The sequence below is a fragment of the Pygocentrus nattereri genome, chromosome 30, assembly GCF_015220715.1.
Source record: "Pygocentrus nattereri isolate fPygNat1 chromosome 30, fPygNat1.pri, whole genome shotgun sequence".
NCBI lineage: Eukaryota > Metazoa > Chordata > Actinopteri > Characiformes > Serrasalmidae > Pygocentrus > Pygocentrus nattereri.
The window spans coordinates 14,463,651-14,485,971 of record NC_051240.1 but is presented as its reverse complement, the minus strand read 5'-3'; the positions used below and the strand labels follow the sequence as shown (position 1 = coordinate 14,485,971).

General features: G+C 40.8%; 1 protein-coding gene and 1 long non-coding RNA gene across 3 annotated transcripts in view; one reads left to right on the top strand and one right to left on the bottom strand.

Moving 5' to 3' along the window:
* Positions 1-22,321, bottom strand: part of LOC108430850 (protocadherin-9) — a 492,739-nt gene that overhangs the window by 327,111 nt on the left and 143,307 nt on the right. The window lies entirely within an intron of this gene.
* LOC119262928 lies at positions 10,028-13,968 on the top strand. Its single transcript, XR_005129989.1, has 5 exons — positions 10,028-11,309; positions 11,422-11,610; positions 11,827-11,872; positions 12,737-12,877; positions 13,918-13,968. It is a non-coding gene; the product is annotated as an uncharacterized LOC119262928 (long non-coding RNA).

The window sequence follows — 22,321 nt, the reverse complement described above, 5'->3', positions numbered from 1 at the left end:
ACTAGCTTTGAAGCTCTAGAGAAAAACTAAAGATAAATTTAAAAAACAACCAATTTTATTGCTTAAATGTTGCCTTTTGTCAGCTCTGAAGACTTGGAGATTCTCCTAAAGATCTTTCGGAGAACCAGGGGGCACATCTGAGCACTAAGGCCCAACCACAACCCCTTGTTTTGGAGTGTTGCCCCTTGTTCCTGAGCTACAGGGCAGTGGTTGAGATCTTCCTCTGAAATGAGACCCTCTAATAAAAGGCGACCCTGCCCGTCTGCAGGGACAACAGAGGAGAGGAAAGTTCAGCTCCTCACTGCTGGGCTTTAGTTACATTTAGGTATCATACACCTTCAAAGAGGGGGGCAGTTATTTATTATCACCCCCCCCCTAATTCTTCAGTGATGTGAAGCTGAAGTCAGAGATTTGGAAGCCTATCGTTTGAATAGTGCAGTAGCTACGTTGTGGCACCTCAGGCACCAAAACTGCTGCATTATTTAAGGTGGAACAGGTAGTTTAGCTAGATAGATATCTATAGAGGCATCAGCTACTACAAGTGCTTTTCAATGCGTTTTATGAAGAAAAGGACCTTAATATGCTGAAACGTCATTAAACTAATATAATATGATAGTTATAGTCATTTGTAACTCTCACATTGGTGTGTTTCTTTGGTCTCTTGGTCAGCCGTCTTGCCCGTTTTTCCTTCTCATAACACACTAGAGCGCCTCTGTTTGGACAGTCATGTAGCCCCAACACTTCACCCCACCCATCTATCTCAACAAGAACTGGGACACCTTTCCCCTCGGTGTGAAGGCTCAAAGCGGAGGGGTAAGGGCTGAGTGGTGGGGGTGAGGGGTGAAATGGGACTGGGCCCATGTGTGATCAGAGTGGAGCCGTGGGAGATCACTGAGGTCTTTGGCTCAGGAGAAACATCTGAGCAGCACTAGACTCGAGTCTCTCCATCCGATGTTGTCGAGAAGAAACGACATAGACGATAATAAGATCCCCTTATTTTGCTTTCTCTCTCCGGCGGGGGACGGACTCGTTCGGGGTGAGGTGGGACGCAAATGTGTTTTCTCGCTAAACTATCGCTTTTATCATCTCAGCGAAGCCTCCTGCAGTTTACAGGCCATGTGATGTTGACTGCGAGGCTTTCAAGAGGCATTTTTATTCTCTTCTCTTTAATTCAATAAACTCAAACTTGGTCGATTCATCACAAACTGCCAGGGCTCATCAGGGACAGACGAAAGGAAGCGGAAGAGGAGTGCTAACGCTAACGTTTCCGACAGATGTCACATAAGAAATGTGAATAATTTAGTGCCGCTCTGCTTACAAACACACAAAAGCTTTTAGATAATCCCACTGTGCGAAGCCAGCCCTATAAACAATGGGTTTTGGAACAAATAATAATAATAATAGCGCAGCGTTTAGAATGCAGTAAATGAAATATGAATGTGAAAAACACAACAGCAGCCAAAAGCATTAGTGAACTGCAACGGTAACATTCGGCACGCTTCACTGAGCGCAGCGATGGCCAAAAACAAAGCAAACAAAGACAAACACACACACACTCAAACATACACACCCTATAAACACACACACTAAAACATACATTCAGAAACATACTAAGACCTACATACACACTCATACACACAACCTACGCTCATATACATGCATCCACTCAGAGACACTCAAAACCAAAAACACACACACACACACGTCTAGCTATACATACGAGGACGTCCATATGTTTCTATTGATTTGTATGTTACTGTAGCTAAATAACAATACACCTAAATCTAACCTCAACCTCAGTATCCACTATTTTTCTCCTTTTATAGTTTTCAAATAAAGAGTAATTGTGGATAAAGCAACACACTTTGCTGGTCCTCACTTGAGCAAAAATTTCATATAGTCCTATCATAGTGAGGACCTGGGGTCCTCACAAGTATAGCACAACAAGAACACACACATACGCACAAGTAAGTACACAATTATATGTACACATATAGCACACACTCTCTCTCACACACACACACACACACACACACACGTAATCACATGCTCATACATACACACATAGCACACACACACACACACACGGTCTCTCACACACACACACACACACACCAAGCACTTTCACTGGGGACATTTTCATAACCACGTTCTACAAAAGAAACAAAAAACACGGAGTCCGGAGCGCGGAGTCCGGAGCGCAGTGTCACTTAAAACGCATAACTGCAACAAAATATGCCACAAATCCATTCCCTAACTAAACGTGACCAACTCAAGACCCTTCAGCTTTCACAAGATGCCGGTGCCCCTTTAAGTCCTGAATGTCCACTCATAAAGCTGCTTTAATTCCCTTTAAATATATGACGCCTACTTGTTGACGCTGTTTTCCCGTCCTTATGAAGATGCCGTCTGAATTTCATGGTTATCTGACACATTCAGTAAAAAGCATCATTCCAAAAGTTGAATTAAACACTTTTTACTTGTAATGCATCTGAATCTTATGCAGCGGCCACCATTTCCAACTGTAAGGTTCTGTTTTCTCGACGGTTTCTTTCCATTCTAGTGTTAGGTGTGTTTTTTTCCCTGGATTTGCAGCCCACGTTACTTACGGTAGCCATCAACTGACAGCAGCCAACAACAACCACCCACACTCGCACACAAGGCCTCACAAAGACGTGACACAGACCGATTCGTTTCTGTTTACAGAAAATGAGTTAATGAACATTTTAACGGCAAGAATTAAGCCTTCGATTAAAATAAATAAATAAGTGCATCAATGCGAGTGCAACAATATTAAGAAAATAGTTTATGTTACAGTGACAGCAGCTGCTCGCCGTCACACCACTGTCTTTACAGCATATTCAGAGATATTTATCCACACCTTTAATGTTCGGTCTTAGGAGTCGGCTGCGTTGAGTGCTTCTCACTATCCAAGTAATCCCAGACACACGCTGGGACAGTCAGCTACACGTCCTTTCAGACCCACAGCGCTGAGTGGTCTTCTCACAGTGGAAGGATGGACAGAAACACCTGTGGGTGTTTTCAGATCTGAAGCAGCTTGATTCTCTCCTCTCTCTGCTTGTATCTGATGGTGACCATCTTGCAGGTCTAGCAGGTCTTACACAGCCTCATTTTCTCAATATCTTATTATTTTAACAGATGTTTTTTTTATTAAACTCACTCTTTTTGGGCTTACTTTATATTAAGTGTCTCTAATAACCATGTAGTTACATGTGAACAACGTATGCAACAACAATGTAACTAGTCACGGTTACAGATGGATTACAGACATACGCCTTATGTAGTGACATGTGTCAGCTTCAGTTTTACCTCATGTAATTACTCAAGAGTAATAACAAATGTAAATACGCTGCAATCACACTTTCTTTCCAGCAGTAAAAGGAAATATGTAATAACTTACATTGACATTATTTATGCTGTATCTGCCAGCTTTCCTCACATTTAGCTGATGTTTATGTGGCCAGTGCTGAGACACTGTAACCAGTTTCAGCTTTAAACCAGTCTGTATGTTTGTGATGGAACAGATAGACGGCCCCTTATATTAATATATAACTTTTATTAGTTAAATGTGTGGCATTAAACCCAAAAGCAATGTTTATTACCTCCCCTTTATTACACAGTAACTACATACCAATTACACAGGAACTGCCCGCTTATTTTATTTAAAGTGTAACTAACACTACAAGAACATCCCTGTGTAGTTAGATTACAAGAGGAAAACCTGAAGTTGAAGTTGTAATTACATAGACTATATTGCTATAATCCACTTGTAACACTGTTATTACACAATTATTAGCGAAAATATAAAGTATGACACCTTTTTTTCTTTTTAGTTTTTTTCACTAATTCATCTCCTTTATGCAAGTAGCCTGTAGCATTTAACGGCCATATGGAATGGAAACTAATTAAAGTAGGGTGGTCTCTGACTTTCGCACAGAGCTGTACGTGATGTTAATCCAGTTTAAGACGAGATTAAACACACAAACACTCAGGCCTCAGGCTGGGGGTCTTACCTCTGATCTCAGATCAGCTCTCTGTCGTGTGTTTAATTGCTCGGGGCAGAACTTCCAGTTAGGCCACCGTTCTCAGATCTCCAGCAGGGGGTGTATTCTGGGCTTGACCTTTGACCCTCGCGTGACTCCACCCAGGGCCCCTCTCTGCGCTGACATTTTGAGATTAATCCATTCAAAGTAACTCAAAATATCAAACTGCCTTCAAACAGAATTCATCGTACCCACCACCCCCTTGAACGTCTTTTTAAGAAAGGCCCTCTAAGATGCCGTTGTCACGGCGATGCGCTGCATCTAGTTGCCAGGGAAGCAGTCGCTGCGGAAGCTGAGCAAGCATGAGAAGAGCACCGCTTTGCTTTTTTATTTATTTACTCGTTTATTTATTTATTTATTTGCTCTTTAAAAAAAAAAAAAAAAAAAAACTTGAAAAGGGTGCACCTCAAGACGTGCCAGCACACACTCACACACACACACACACACGGCACATATGTGCTGTGGCATTCGTCCACGCTTCTAATTAGAGAACCGAGCGTCTGAGTGGAGCGACACGAGCACCTACAGACGCCTTTAAAAGCGTCCTTCATTATTCATGACAAAACGAGCCACTTTAAACATCGAGAAACTGGCAACACCTCCGACTGCACTGCAATCCCACACACCCGAGAGTGGAGGATACAAAATAACACACACACACACACACACACACACACACACACATTTAGAACGTACTCATATCCATTTATTCCTGTTTATGCCCATTTATTCCCGTCACGCAGCTGAGCAGATGCCTCTATGAGGCAATATCACAGAGGGGTGAAAGGGAACGAGTCTGGAAGAGAGGGGTACCATAAGTGGGTCACACACACATTCAGCACAAAATACAAGGCCTCACATCAAACACATGCGCATGTGGGGAAAAGAGAGAGAGAGAGAGAGAGAGAGAGAGAGAGAGAGAGAGAGAGAGAGAGAGAGAGAGAGAGAGAGAGAGAGAGAGAGAGAGAGAGAGTGAGTGAGAGAGAGAGAGAGAAGATAAGACAAAAGGAGAGGAGAGAAAGAGACGAGGGAGATAAGAAAAGAAGGAGGAAAGGAGAGAGAGAAAGAGAAGGAAGATAAGCAAAGAAGGAGAGAGAGAGAGAGAGAGAGAGAGAGAGAGCTTATTATCAGCCCCACTCCAGTCCACTCTCCGTCCACCCACACAAACTCTTACAGCAGTACGGCATCTTCACCCTTCAGCCCAGAGCTAATGCTAAAGCTAAACTTTTCTGAAACCAATACAGAAACAAGTCCGAGACCACAGTTTGTACGTGTTCTGCTCTAAAATGAATTTAAATGGATACAGCCTGACATTATAACCTCCCTCTTCTGCTCGTTTTTATTATTTAAATGATTGACAGGAACAGCAAGTATAATACAGCAGCTCTATATGCAGATTCACCACAGCTACAGTAGACACTGAATAAGAGATTTTATAAACACTGAATAAGAGATATCAGTGCATGAACAACCTCAATAAGCACTCCTATAAACCGGGAGATATCAGTGCATAAACAACCTCAATAAGCACATCTATAAACCAGGAGATATCAGTGCATAAACAACCTCAATAAGCACTCCTATAAACCGGGAGATATCAGTGCATAAACAACCTCAATAAGCACATCTATAAACCGGGAGATATCAGTGCATAAACAACCTCAATAAGCACATCTATAAACCAGGAGATATCAGTGCATAAACAACCTCAATAAGCACATCTATAAACCGGGAGATATCAGTGCATAAACAACCTCAATAAGCACATCTATAAACCGGGAGATATCAGTGCATAAACAACCTCAATAAGCACATCTATAAACCGGGAGATATCAGTGCATAAACAACCTCAATAAGCACATCTATAAACCGGGAGATATCAGTGCATAAACAACCTCAATAAGCACATCTATAAACCGGGAGATATCAGTGCATAAACAACCTCAATAAGCACATCTATAAACCGGGAGATATCAGTGCATAAACAACCTCAATAAGCACATCTATAAACCGGGAGATATCAGTGCATAAACAACCTCAATAAGCACATCTATAAACCGGGAGATATCAGTGCATAAACAACCTCAATAAGCACATCTATAAACCAGGAGATATCAGTGCATAAACAACCTCAATAAGCACATCTATAAACCGGGAGATATCAGTGCATAAACAACCTCAATAAGCACATCTATAAACCGGGAGATATCAGTGCATAAACAACCTCAATAAGCACATCTATAAACCGGGAGATATCAGTGCATAAACAACCTCAATAAGCACATCTATAAACCGGGAGATATCAGTGCATAAACAACCTCAATAAGCACATCTATAAACCGGGAGATATCAGTGCATAAACAACCTCAATATGCGCTCCTATAAGAAGTTGTTTATTGATCTATAAATAACTTCAACAAAACACTCCAATACACTAAAGTAAGAGATATTAGTCATAAAGTGTCAACATACACTCCTAGGAGATACTCTCTCCTCATACTAGGAGATATTAGTTCAAAAACAGCATAAACGCTGTTATAGACTACAATAGATGTCATCCAATAACCATTCCCAACACACACTCTGTACACTAGGATACAAACCCTTACAGTGTAGTTCATAAGCAATATAAATTCACTCTATACAGACAACAATGTGAGCCGATAGCCAACAGCCAACTCCAACACACACAGCCCAAAATCACCCTCAATAAACACTCCTGCAGGAGATATAGGTCTAAATATGATCTCCATATATGAAATAGATTGTAAATTCACTTTTTTTTCTATGAGGGAAGGAAATGATCCACATTGCTAAACCGGATCTTGCTGGTTAGCTCACTGTCTCTACTTTCACAGGGAAAACAGCATCTTTCTCAATCAAAGAACAGAGAAGCAGCGAGGCTCTAAAGATAACGTGGAGTCTCTGCCCTCCAGCTGTGGGAGTCTGACGGTGTTATTCTCCCCTTTGGTCTTTAGATTTGGACTGACAGTGACGGCTAATAGGCACTGAAGTTTCCCCATCAATAATTTCACCTTCCTCTCCCTCAGCAGCTTGTAATCTGTCCTTCCTTCACCTTTCATTTTTTATTGTGCCTTTTGTCGTTTGTTCTGTCTTTTTATATGTCAATCTAACCCGCTGTTAGACTGTTCTAGAAGGATAGAGAGATTGATATGTTTCTACACCCCCCCCCACACCGCCTCTCTAATCTAATTCCTCTGGGGCCGTCTCTAGCCCACCCTCAGAGAGATAAGCAGTGGATCAAACACAGGAAAGTGTTCAGGTTGTTTAGTATTCCTTAATGCCTGGAGTGTGCGTTTTTGGGTGGCGGGCACACGTGTGTGTGTGTGTGTGTGTGTGTGTGTGTGTGTGTGTGTGTGTGTGTGTGTTATAAAAAAGGTTATATGTGCAGAAATCCACTGTCACTCAGAATCCGGTATCTGCAGTAAATCACATTGAGCTGTCAGCCTCTTTAGAGCTGCCTTAGAGTTTACAGTCGTGTCCTCGCTGTATTTGCCAACACTTCAGTAAATGCACATTTTCATTTAGACGCAGAGAAACACACAAGTCAGGATTCGGTTCAGGACTCTGACCTATTTTATATTTCAACATGGGCCAAAAACCCAACCCAAATGGAGTGCCCAAAACCCCCTTCCCCGTGATAAAATCGCAGTAACGCAGTGCCTCTCTTGCCAGACACGGCCCTCTAAAGCAGCTGTAAAGAGCCTGACAGCTCAATGTGACTTACTGCAGATACTGTAGATGCCAACATAAAATATATTAAAAATACACAATGTTTTAGATAATTATTGAAGTTATTATTAATAATAATTGACATAAGTATTCCGCCAAGAGATGTAGTTCCTTTAAGATACAGTACCGTTGCTATGCAACCACTGACCCCTGAATGAGGAGAAGACCATTCGGTTGCCCATCACTGTAAACTGCAGACACTTCGTGATTTTTAAAAACTTTTTTCCGTATAACAGTGAACATATGATGACACAGCAGTTCAACGCAGTTTATAAGTTCTTTTTGGTCACCAAATCACCACCGTGAGTCTGATGACACCACTTTTCTCACGCTGAGGCTGAATCTCAAACAGCTTCCTGCTCCCTATATAGTGCATAGCTGCCCACGCCCCAGCTACCACCACCTGCCTTGGACTAGCTGCCCCCCTTACACTGATGTTCTCATGGACTCCCAGCTATTACTACTACTAATACTACTGCTATTAATATTAGTAGTATAATAACTCTGTAGGTAGTCTGACCAGAGGAGGACGGGACCCCCCTGGTGAGTTTTGGTTCCTCCCAAGGTTTCTTCCTCAGCTCTGAGGGAGGTTCTCCTTGCCACTGTCACACCTGGCCCCTGGGGGGTTTTACACTCATGTTAAAACTCTGTCTTTCCTGGAATTCTGTGAAGCTGCTGTGACAACATCAGCTGTAAAAAAGGCTACAAATAAATTTGATTTGATCACTACAAATGGGCATTTGGGATTCATCCACATTCAGACTCGACAGGCGGTGCAATATTCAACAGCAGAAGCCAGAATTTCTAAACTTAGTGCTACACAGCACACTACTCATCAAGGGAGCATGGAGCCGTTTGGAACTCAGCCTGGGTTTGACACGACTTCTGACTGAAACGTGAACATTTGAAGCGCGCAAGACATTCAGTGGACATTATTTAGACTTTTATATTGTCGTTTTTCAGTGAATCGTATTGTGAGTGCCTTAATTCAAGCCTGTGATATTATTAAGTTGTTTAGCATGTTGGCTCTTTTAGCCTGTTAGCTGAGCAGCCCAGTTCTGGTAAAGAAAATAAGCGGTCAGCCGCTCAGTTTAAACAAACGAGTTCTTACGTCATCAGTGCACTTGGTGCTCCGTGCGATCAGCTTTAGAGTCAACGATTAACTCATTAACCGAAGAGGTTTTACTGTGGTTTACTGTGGTGCAGTGACGGAGTTCAGTTGCTGTGAGGCGCATATTCAGGATTTTACAACAGCTTTGAATGTGGCTCATTGGACCAGCTACGCTACACCAGCTGTGATCAGCAGAGCAGTGTGTTGCAGTGTGTTTGATGTGTGTTTGATGTGCGTAGCATCTTCCATCAATTTAGACATGAGCACCATTTGTTTCACGTCACTGACTGATAAGGATACTTAGCTAGTTAGGCAAGGAGACCAATACAACTGAGCTGCCCATCACCGTGATGGTATAATGCTATATTTGCTCATTTTATTATTTAATCTACTGATTTTCAGAACTCTTTTTTCCATTTTTAGTGCAGACTTGTGTGTATCTTACACACTAATTTGAGTCTAGACACACTACATTTGAACGTCAGGAAAAGGAGAAATGCACAGCATTTAAAACTAGTTATCTTTGTTTGTGCTGGTAAAAACACTGGACATCTAGTGCTGCTTTCTAGCCAGGTTAATGCTGTACATGATCCCACCAACTACTGTAGTATGACTGAAGTTAAGTCGGGAAAGAGAATTCCAGTCCTGAAGGGCCGAATTCCTGTACAGCATAGTGATTTTCCTACTCAAGCCCACCTGATTCAACTCCAAGCCCACCTAATTCAACTCATCAACTGATTACCAGGTTTGGCTGATGTGCTAAAGCAAGAAAATCACCAAACTCTGCTGGACTTTGGACCTCAGTTCCTCAGCCCTCCACACATTTTCCTCATCATACTCTACATATATTGTATAACCATATTACATATGCAGGCTCTCACCTCTCTCTCGCTTCCTTAGCCTGAAAGGCTGATGCTGTGTAGGAAGGGTTAGGTGGTAAAATGCCATCCAGCACTGTTAGAGGTCAGAAAGTGTACACTGAGTTGCCAACGCAATAAAACTTCCCACCTTGTACCTAAATTCGCTGACCATTTCGTCAGAAACGCATACCATATAGTACCGTCTGTATGTAACCCATCTGTACACTGTAAAAAATAGGCGTAATTTAACAGTAATAATTCCTGTGCTTTTTTACGGAAGAATTCAATTATCTTATAATTACGGAGCTTTTTCAGTAAATTCAAACTGTGCGCGTGCGTAGTGTGTGAAAGCGACCAACGGTCGCTCTCTCCTCAACACACAATTTCATCTTCTCACCCTCTTTATTGCAGTGGCACCTCTGTGGTAAATATCATCCATTTTTGTTCGCGTAGGTAAACTTGTAACTAAAAGACTACCAGCTAGTATCACAAAGATAAATAATCCCATTTAGCGAATTTAATATAGACAACGAATTAACGTTAACCTACGATGGCTGTGGGTTAGCGTTAGCTGTAGTCTAAAGCTTGCCACAGATTTTCTGGACAGGCTAACTTTAGTGTTAGCGTTAGTGCTACTGTCGCTTCTTTGGTAGCTAAATATCGACGTAGTTTTGACACCGATAATCTTTGCTGCAATGAAAGACTGAAAACATGTGCATTTTTACATTCGAGGAGAAAAAACGTTCCCCAGAATGGGCAGACTAAAAGCTAACAAGCTAGCTAACCCTAGATACAGCTCATCCAGCAGTATCAGCTAGCGTTAGCTAAGTTACCTCAGGTCAGAGAACACCAACGGGACAAATAGGAACAAAGACTGGCAGTCTGATGTTTTCATTTGTCCTTAAATATTCAAAAAAGACCTGACAAGCAAAATAAACTGTGGTGAACGGGGAGAGAACACTCTAGAATCTTTAAACTACCAAGCATGGACATGGCACACAAGCTGAACGTTTGTGTTTGCTGGTGTTTGTCCTGTCTGTGTACTCTGCACTGTACTCAAATGGCCTGCTTGTTGTGTTGCGTTATAATGTGGGAGAGTTAAGGTTAGGGCATATACTCTCCATTGTCATTACAGAGGACAAGACAATGTTTTTTATGCTGAGAGAAAAAGTAGCTGAACTTATTCCTAGCCTTGGAATCTATGAAATTAAGGACAGTATGAATAATATTACAGGTCCAAAGCTAGATGGTCTTGCAGAGTATGTCCCTCACAAATGTTTCCATAGAGGTGCCAAAATCTTTTTTCCACTTAAGCATCGTTATGTCGCTATGGATGCCATCCAAGGTTTAATCAGTGGAGCTCTGCCATTGCTTGTGGGGAACCTCCTTGATAAAGTGATTGAAAGACTACAAGAAATTGGTGTTTCCCAAATCGATGACCTAAATTTGGTACAATCGAAGATCTTGAAGGTGTCCTGAAGCCAATACAGTGTCGCAGGCTGATTAAAGCATTCTCTGCCGGTAAGTGTTTCTTTTTTTTTCATCCTTCTAATGTTTTGAAGTTGAAATTGTTTAACATAGTTGATGGCTTTACACTTACAGCTTAGAATTATAAGGTTCTGTCTGTGTTCAGTGCAGTTTTGAGATTGTGAAACCAAGTAAACCTTGCAGAAGAGCGCTCTAAAAAGGCCAAGTGGTGAAAGACTTCATTCGAACAAGAGAAGCAACTGCTGGTGAAAAGATGAACCAAGGACCTTTGGAAATGCTAAGATGCCTCACAAGTTACTTCAAGGAAGCAACTGTCCTGTTGGTTGCAGACAAGGTAAATCTACATTTGAATGCTTACACACCATGTGAATCAGGATTTCAGCAATCTTTTGGGATGTTCATATACTGTGCACCAAATTTAATTTGGTACTTTGATTTGGTACAAATTCACTTTGGTTTCTTTACAACAGTATAACATAATTTATTCATTTGAATATCGGATAAAACTAAAACAATGACACAAAACTCAAGACATCTGTTGTCTTTATAGGATGGCCAGAAAGAACTACCCAGCACTCCTTGCATCATTGTCATTGGTAAGTACAGACTAAGTATTGTATCTTGTTTCAGAGAACTATTAAGTCAAATGTGTAAAAGTGAAAATATCATTAAATATCATTAATCATTTTACCATTTGCCATTTTCAGTCATGTGAATCATTTCCTCAGTGACAGAGTTCATTTGTGTTTTACTTTGAATATTGAATATACATTTGTTATGACTTCTGATGACTTTAAAAGTTTTAGTGGCTCTGATAAGGGCAACATTGAAACTGGAGACTGCTTCAAATCAGTTTATTGTGGTGGAGAAGAACTGGTGCTGCTGGCACCTGTCTGGGTGGTACTCCACTCACAGGTAGCAACTACCATTCTTATTCAGTGGTCATATTGTCTTGCAGCCTGTGTCCTCTGATCTCGGTAATGTGTCCAGGGGGTCATTCTGAACCAGTTAAGAGGGCCTGCTGCTGAGCCTCTTCTTCATCAGCCAGTAGTTCCAAAAGCTCATCAATCATGGGCTTCACTTTGTGTAGTTTGGCTATGAGCTCAACTTTGCCTGCATGTCACCCTCACTGCTTCTTACTGTGATACATGCAGAGACATGGCTTATCAAAGCTGTATTTGAATTAAAGGGCTATAATTTCAGATTCTGTCATAGCAATACATGTGCACGTGTAGCTGGGCTTCAAGCCGATGTTTAATACATTATTGCCACCTATTAGAGATGTATGGAGTTGTAGCATTTTTAAAATGTAAAATAATTTTGTTCTTCAGGGCGATTTTGAGAATCAAAACAAACAATTTTGCTTGTGCCTTTTTGTGTTTGTTTCTGTCATGAACATTTTTTTTCTCATGATGTGTTTAAAAATAATTAAAATAAATCAGTTTTCCTTGTCACTGTAGGGTCTCCTGGGGATCAACACTGAACGTGGCTCAAAAGCTGAATCGAAGTGCAAGAAGCACTTCAAAATCAATCCTAAGCTTCTGAAATTCCTGAAGGACCTCAGTGACTTTCAGAATCCATTCAAAATTTAAATGGACAAGGTAAGCACCATGCAGATTTTTCTGTTATAATGCTATGTTTAAGCTGATGCTTAACTGCTTATAGGATGGCAGAACTAAGCTGAAACAGTATTAATGTAATACAAATAAAACGTTAAGCAACAATATTTAACTTTAAGTTGTTTTTTTGTTAATAAATACCCGCAACAGATTTGTTGGAGGATGTACTGTTTTATGTTGATAATAAATGTGCAATATTTTACATTTGAAATATAATCTCGCAAAATTTAGGCTATAAGTAGTTTTGTTATATTCATTTTTGCACGTAGTATTTTAAGACAGCAAATCTTATTTTCCTGATTTGCTCCCATAGGCCAAATCTCAATATCGTTTTTAGTTTGAGTTCAGCGATCCCTAGCTCGGAACTGAGTGAAAACTCGCTATTACATGCTTAATTTTTTGTAATTGCAATGGTGATTGCATTCTCAATTTTTGCACACTTCTTTATAGATTTTATAATATGTCTAAACTATATAAACTTTATATATAGTTCAAATGTCTCACGTCACCTTTTTATCTCTCAGCCAGCAAATCAGCATCAGTACTGTGTTGGTACAGTGCTTAAAATCTGCGTTAGCCCAGAGGGTTAATCTGGTTAGACACACTAAGTATGTGTGGAACTGTAGTAAATATCATTTAAATATGATTAGAGTGAAAAAGGCCTGCAAGTGAGTAATTTAGTCATTATAAATATTGGTCGAAGTAGTTTCAGTAAAGTGGCAATGTATTAACGTTAACAGTTGATTTAAAGTGATAATTATTCTTAGTGTTATATTTGTACCCATTAATATTTCTGCTTAGTTCTGCTGTTGTGTAAGTGTTCCTGATGAGGCAAACTAAACATTTGTAGCTAAAAAGTTGGAGCACAGCTGTAATATTTTCTGCTGTTTTGCATTAATTAATTGTGTATATTTAAAAATGGAAATACATAAAAATGTAAAAACACATGCCTACATGTTATTCCATAAATTAGTGTAAGATGAAAGCTGATTTACCTTTTCCCCCCCCATCTTATTTTTAAGGCATTTGGAGCCCTCAGATGCTGCACAATGGACTCATTTAACAATTTGAAAAAGTGTTAGGATGAGAAGTCCTAAGTTCTGTGGTGTTTACAACATTTTTGTAATGTTGAATTGTTAATGGAAAAAAATACATGTTTGTTTTGGACACAACACTTTAAATATGCAGGAGGTAGAGTTTTTATATGTAGGGCTTATAATACATGCTGTTTTGAATAACAGTCGTTGACCAGCATTGTTCTCATGCCAAATTTGTTTCAGTAAATTTATTGCATGAGATATAAGCACCCAGTAAGCTATATTAGCAGTATATAAAAAAGTGTTAATACTATTCTTGCTCCTACACATTTTTTAAATTTAAGTGGTTTTTTTGCTTTTCATAAAGGAGCTACAAGTTACCAGATCAGTAGACATGCCTACTATGTCCCTGTGCCCATCGACCCATCTATCAGGCAAATGTGCTGTATATAGGTACACTTTGTAGATTTACAGTTACATACTACAGGGAGAAAAATACACTCTCCAAGTTATGTCATTCCTGCGGTTTCTTTCCAGTGGTGAATGGGTTGGGTGATATGGTGTTCTTTTGTGTACTGATGATATCCACCATATGCTGAAGAGCATATTGTTACATTGACAATTTATGACAGGTAACTGGACTGTCAAATGAACTGCAGTCAGTAACTGTAAGCATGCAAAGTGCAACTAAATGGGAAGTATTTCCAATTAGATGCTCAATGACTGTTGTTGAATAAATTGGCAAGGAAGATGTTGATGTTAACTTTATCTGTATTGAACTGAAATCAGTGTTGGAAGGCTTGTACTGACACAATGCAGTGTTTAGATCTTATTTCAATATTTGCCTGTTTGCATCCCTGTAATAAACAGCAACAATGAATTTACTGAAATGTATTTTGTTAATTTTTTTTTCAGGAAAGTGATGTTTCATTAATGTACAAGGAGTTTTTAATGTTAACTTATACAATGGATTTGTTAAATTGATGAAGGAAAACTAAAATAACAAAACATTCTGTTAAATGTTAAGTTATGGAAAAAACTTCAAAAGAAGACTAAAAAAAGGGAAAATGGTCTATAGCAAATTTTTATGTAAATTTACAGGAAAAAGTGATGACAACACTGTAAAATAACAGGAGACATTTTGTTAAATAAAGAAAAACTTGTCAATTTACAGAAAATATCTGTTTAATTGATGAAGGAAAACTCTGTGATTTAATTGAAAAAAATCTGTAAAAAAAATGTTTTTTCGTTAATTTATGGAAAAAATCTGTTTAATTGATGAAGGAACATTCTGTAAAATAACGGAAAAAATCCAGGTAATAAACTGCCAGTACATTTTCTGTAATTTTACGGAATTTTTTTTTACAGTGTAGCTGCACTGTTCTTCAGCCCTTTTCTACCCTATTCATCAATGAGAAGGACCACCTTAGGACCACTGCTGACCAGATGCCATTTGGGAGGTGGACCCAAAGCTCCATTTGCTCTCTTTCAATCATCCACTATGTTTTGTTAATTGTATCCACAGTAAGTGACCAGTCCTAACTGGTTTAAGGCTAAAGCCTGTGCGGTGCATTCTGTACAGAACCCAGTGGCTCTCTGCATCTCTCTGAATTGGGTTAGATTGAGCCTGGCTAGACTCTCCTGAACAATGTCCAGTTATGGCTCTCAGGGCTGATGATGTTCGTCCACATTTTCCATAACACCTCTCCAGCTCAGCGGGGTGTGATAGTCTGTCAGATTCTCATCTATACACTCCCTGATGTTAACAGGGAAAAAGTAAAGTGTTGACATGTCTATAGCAGCATGTCTAGAGCGAGGGAGGCAGCTGAGTGTACAGAAAAGAATTCTTATGAACTGAGCATGAAAATGCCAGTCGTCATTAACGATGTACTGACCCAACACTGGCTGCTTGTTTCAACTCCGCGATTGTAGCCCCTCGTTTTTATAGCGCTGTGTTACGTCTTGTTGATTTATAAAGATGTCTCTCCCTTCTTCAGTCAGCTGAAGTAAGATCTGATGCTCATCCAGGATCACGGTTGTCTTTCTTTATGAAAAAATGGTGATTAATATCCTGGTATTTCACATTCAAATTCCACTGAAGCCACTGGCTTACAAATAATGGGCGCCAGTGATTGAGATTGCCCTCAATTTAGGGGCTATTGTCTCACAACAGTGCTCTGCTGGCAACATGTTAAGGTACTAGATAGATAACTAAAGATTGGATCCTACAGCTGAATTGACATCTATCTACACCGCATGGCCAATAATGTATGAACATCCCTCCTAATTAAGAGTCCAGGTGTTTGTGCTTAATTTAATACACCTGTTGGTAACAGTCTCGCAGTCTCCACAGACAGATACTGGCAACAGAGGGTCGCACTGAAGAGCTCAGTGACTTTAAACATGCAGCTGGTGAAATTTCTAGGAACAACAACATCTCAGCCATGAAAACCTTTCCCACGCAAACTTAGAGCAGAGACGATTCCAAGCTACCTCTGGAGGCAGCATCAGCATGTGCAATGCCAAACGGCTGGAATGTGGAGTGAAACATACTGCCACTGGACTGGTGCAGTGGAAATGTGTCCTCTTTAGTGATGAATCACACTTCAATACCTGACAGTCTGACAAATGAATCTGGGTTTGGTGGATGCCAAAAGAACGCAACCTACTGCAATGCAAAGTTTGGTGGAGGAGGGATAATGGTCAGGGGCTGGTTTTCCGGATTTGGGTTAGAATCCTTTGTTCCAGTGAAGAGTAACCTTACTCCTACCGCATACAAAGACATTAGACAATCATATGCTTCTAATTCTGTGGCAACAGTTTGGGGAAGGCCCCTTCTTGTTCCAACACAACTGAGCCCCTGTGCGCAAAGTGACGTCCAGACATGCCTTCATGAGTTTGGAGGAACTCCTGTGGCCTGCACGGTCCTGAACTTCACCCCACTGAACACCTTAGGGATGAATTTGCACATCGACTGTGAGCCAGACCCTCTCGTCCAACATCAGTTGATTGACCTCACAAATGTGTTTTAGACTGAATGGGAGGCAATTCCCACAAACACTCCCCAAAATCTTGTGGAAAGCCTTTCCAGAAGAGTGGAGGCTTTTAATTGCCATGGTGTCCAACAATCAATTGATCAAGTATCCAGGAATTTTACAAGCCTGAGTTGGCAGCTCTATGCAAAGGGTCCTAATGTCATTGATTTCACTCCTATTTCTCGCTTTGGTGCTGTGCGTTTTGCATACATTTGACTCAAAGTCCTTCAGTGGTCAATAGATTTGCCATGACTGAAGCAGGAGATAACTGGTTTTATCAAGAGAGCCTTCAGTGGATCTTCTTGCCATTTAAAATCAGTGTTTGTGTGGCATTCACAGCTGTACTTCTCTCATTCTAAGTATAATGTAAAATGAAAAGAAGTTGGACCTCAATGGGTCGCTGCTGGAGAATTAATGTGCATAAAATCACAGCAAAATCTAGTCACATATGGGTCAAATGAAAACTGAAAACCAGAGTGATGAGATGAAGTGTTTTTGACACCTGTCAGAGCAGCTGGAGATGTCCTGAGTGTGTTTTGAGCATGTGGTGTTTAGACAGAGCAGCGACAGGCTGCATCTCATTTTTCAGTAATGCACACAAATAAAATATCCAACTCAACAAATAAATAAAATACAAAAATACCGAAGCACAATGCTGCAGAAAAACTCTTGCATAAGTACACTATGAACCCCTACTACTTCACTGAGGATTCCCAATTACAGAAAACAAGAACAAATCAACATAATACCAGTGTGTAGGAGATCACAGCAGCCTCACCTCACACACTTTCACAGCGCCAGTCGACTGACTCAACGCACCATTATCTTTTACATAAAGACCTTAAAAGATGAGTTACTGGAAGGGCTTAGCGGGGTTTCAGGCATGGATTTTCACTGCGATATCAACATCTTTCTTTAGTTATAATCATTGCCCATGGAGGAAGACTTTAGGGAGACTAACTAAGACTTTAGGGAGTCTAACTAAGACTTTAGGGAGTCTAACTAAGACTTTAGGGAGTCTAACTAAGACTTTAGGGAGTCTAACTAAGACTTTAAGGAGTCTAACTAAGACTTTAGGGAGTCTAACTAAGACTTTAGGGAGACTAACTAAGACTTTAGGGAGTCTAACTAAGACTTTAGAGAGACTAAGTTTAGTTATAGTCATTGCCCATTAAGGAAGACTTTAGGGAGTCTAACTAAGACTTTAGGGAGTCTAACTAAGACTTTAGGGAGACCAAGTTTAGTTATAGTCATTGCCCATGGAAAAGACTTTAGGGAGACGGATTATGTGCATTAGTGGTCAGTGAAACATATTGGATATTGGATATGCAGTCAAATATTTCATGAAAACATGGAAAAAAAGTCTCTTAATCACTTATAAATAATTTGACACCAGGTAATCAATACTTATAATACTTTTACAACTAAAAAAACATTTTTATAGTGGATTAATCAAACGATCCTCCATCTCTATTTGTTCAAAGAGAATTCCACCAATTGTTCATTTTCTTCAAAATTCAGTCGTTGCGATGAAGACCAAGTCATTCAGAGTGGTTTGATGTGAACGGTTCATTGTAGAGAAACTGCTTTCTTTACTGCAGGGGTGTCCAAACCTTTTTGAAAGAGGGTCAGATTGTACAGTTTTAAAATACCTGAGGGCTGACATATTCACAAATGTTATATTAAGATTTCAAAATATCAGCGCAGAGAATCGGAGCTTTCCGTGAGCCAGTGTGTTTATCACTGTGTTGAAGATGCACGAGGCTTCTTTCACTGTCGGACTGTTCATGCAGAGCCGTTTGGATCGATAAACACATAATAAATAATTAAACTTAACACGTCTAAAGTATTAAATCATATTCCTATTCAAGTGTTTATTTTTGGTTGTTAGGTGATGTTCGTTACATATCAAATACAGCGTAGCCGTTAATATTTACTGAACTACTGAATTTGCCATCTCGCTTTCCATCTCATCAAGATCGCCAGTTTTCAGTGTCTAGCTTGAGCTTTATGTCTGTAATCTTGACTAAATGTCGTTCAGTAAATGAAGCTGCAGGTCTGGTCCGCCACCATCAGGTAAAAGGAAGAACTGCAACGTACTGCCTGGTGGGCCATTTATAACGCATTGTAAAACAGAAGCTGGGGACCAATTAAAACCTGTCCAAGGGCCGGATTCGGCCCTGGGGCCGGACTTTGGACTCCCTCCCAAAGGATCACAATGTCTACAACACAGATATAGTCATTTTATTTAATATTCAATATGCTGAGTGAAGCTCAACTTCTAGTTATTATCTGTAATGTTTATAATGAAAAATATTATTAAATGTCAGAATTAAGTTCTCTTTGGGCACCAGTTTGATTTGCGTGTTCCCCAACACCACATGTTTTAGTACAAAATCATCTTATAATTATCATAAAATAATATCTCAGGCAATGTATTAGGCAATGCTTCAGATGTCTGGTTCCCATCACCAGCACTGTGAATAATCCTGATTTGGGGAGTTTCTTCGGAAGGACACATTTCATATTAAACCATTGTGAATGACTTAATTCCCCTTTAAATGGGATCAGGCTTAATGTAGGTGGCATCAATTGGCACTGTGTGCTTTTGGTGATTGTTCGCATTGAACCACTGTTCACAGCATTAACAGCTTTTTTGACTGAACTCTTCCTTTATTCATCCATTCATGCATCCATTGCTGAGCCTCACTCAAACCTCGGTAAACAAATGTGAGTAAAATGGGTCTTCCTGGGATTCTGCTGGGTGCACACACAGCATAAACACTGGATTTGTTAGTACAACATGTGAATGTTAATGAACGCCAACTGCTTGTAAATAGAAGCACATGCACGCTTCCTTGCACTGGTTACAAATAAAGGGTTCTCTGGAGTGATGCCATAGAGGAACCCCTCACTCATCCTCATACACACCCCCCCAACTCACTCGCTCATCCTCATACACACCCCCCAACTCACTCGCTCATCCTCATACACCCCCCCCAACTCACTCGCTCATCCTCATACACACCCCCCCCAACTCACTCGCTCATCCTCATACACACCCCCCCCAACTCACTCGCTCATCCTCATACATACCCCCCCAACTCACTCGCTCATCCTCATACACACCCCCCAACTCACTCGCTTATCCTCATACACACCCCCCCAACTCACTCGCTCATCCTCATACACACCCCCCCAACTCACTCGTTCATCCTCATACACACACCCCTCCCCAACTCACTCGCTCATCCTCATACACCCCCCCGACTCACTCGCTCATCCTCATACACCCCCCCGACTCACTCGCTCATCCTCATACACCCCCCCGACTCACTCGCTCATCCTCATACACACCCCCCCCGACTCACTCGCTCATCCTCATACACACCCCCCCCGACTCACTCGCTCATCCTCATACACACCCCCCAACTCACTCGCTCATCCTCATACACACCCCCCCCAACTCACTCGCTCATCCTCATACACACCCCCCAACTCACTCGCTCATCCTCATACACACCCCCCCAACTCACTCGCTCATCCTCATACACCCCCCCAACTCACTCGCTCATCCACATACACACACCCCCCCAACTCACTCGCTCATCCTCATACACACCCCCCCAACTCACTCGCTCATCCTCATACACACCCCCCAACTCACTCGCTCATCCACATACACACACCCCCCCCAACTCATTCACTCATCCTCATACACACCCCCCCAACTCACTCGCTCATCCTCATACACACCCCCCAACTCACTCGCTCATCCACATACACACACCCCCCCCAACTCATTCACTCATCCTCATACTGAAATCAGGGACACGACTTACCAAATTACCAGTTATAAAACAGAGTTGCAGTTCTGCAATCTGATTGGCTGAGCGACATCTGAAGCCAGTGAGTGTACACATCAACTGAATTCCCTACTAAGGCACCAATACATTTAAGGGTGCTCCTCACACGGACTGAGGAATGCAGTACTGACATGTAGAGGCAGGTATAGCAGCATGGTCATATGACCGCATCCAAAAACACTGACCAAATGACCGGAATACGCAATGATGAGCTCCATATTCTAAAATCCTAGTTATATTTACCACTCATTACCAGACTCGCTCCGCGTTTCTCTGCCTATCACTGTCCACCACATCTTTCTCTGTAATTTGTAACTGTCCTCTTGGAAATTGGTCCCAAACACCACCGATTTAAACTGTGCGCTTAATTTTTTTACAGGACTTTTTTAAGAAAGCTGGAATCAGTTAGAAGTTGCTTCCTCAAGCTTCCAATTCAAAAACGTTCTTCAACTTAAATGATACTCAAAGAAGAGCCGCTGTTCATTTGAAAGCAAGTGAACTGACAGCAGTGGTCAAACAACTGTTTACTACCCATTTGAAACCAACAATAGTTTGCTATTCATTTGCATCCCTAAACTAATACGATACCCATTGTTTATGACCTTGAAATATACTTGGTCATAGCCGGTTTAGGAGTAGCTGCTCTGGATGTCTGGTCAGTAGGATGCTCTGAATAATAAGATGTCTTATAAAAAGAAAACTGAGCACTCCTTTGGTTTTATGTGTGAACTGCAAAGTTTATTTTGTGAATCGCTGTTAGTTACTGTGGACCTTAAAGCAGTCAAGTCAGTTTCACCTCATATGACACTACACTCAGAAATAAAGCTACTAAACTGTCTTTGAATCAGTGCCCCTCTCATCACTGGGGTGGGACCCTCGAGGCTCCGTCTCAGCGCCTTTAGTCAGGGAACATAACTGAACCATAATCCACTGAAATGATCTGTTCTAAGCTAGACTGACTCCACACACCCCGCCTCGCCTCCAGGCTTTTACTCTACTGCTCTGTTTTAAAACATTCGGTTATGAAAAGGAACAAATACCAACTTTTCACCTGGAGGAACTGATTTAAGCTCCACAGGCAGACCTTAGAACCACTGCTGGAGCTTTGAGGGAGCATTTGGACCTACATAGTGCCTTTATTTCTAACGGAGTTTACTTGTGAGGAGGAAAAGTTTTGTCTGAACGCACAAAGTCAAGCTGTACAAATGACTTTGGCGCCAAATCGTTCTGCTTGTGCTTCATGAATGATATTAGTGACATTTGAAATAAAGTGTCTTGTTATGCATCTTGGAGAAAATCAAAAAAAAAAAAAAAAAAAACACAAACTAAACACACTGAGAGGAAGATGTGTAACATGGACAGAAAATAAATAAATAAATAAACAAACACACCGAGATTGATTAACTTTCCACATGTCCTGTGGTGGTTATTGTATTTTTTCCCTTCTTACTGCCATTTATTTATTTATTTATTTATTTACTTACTTAC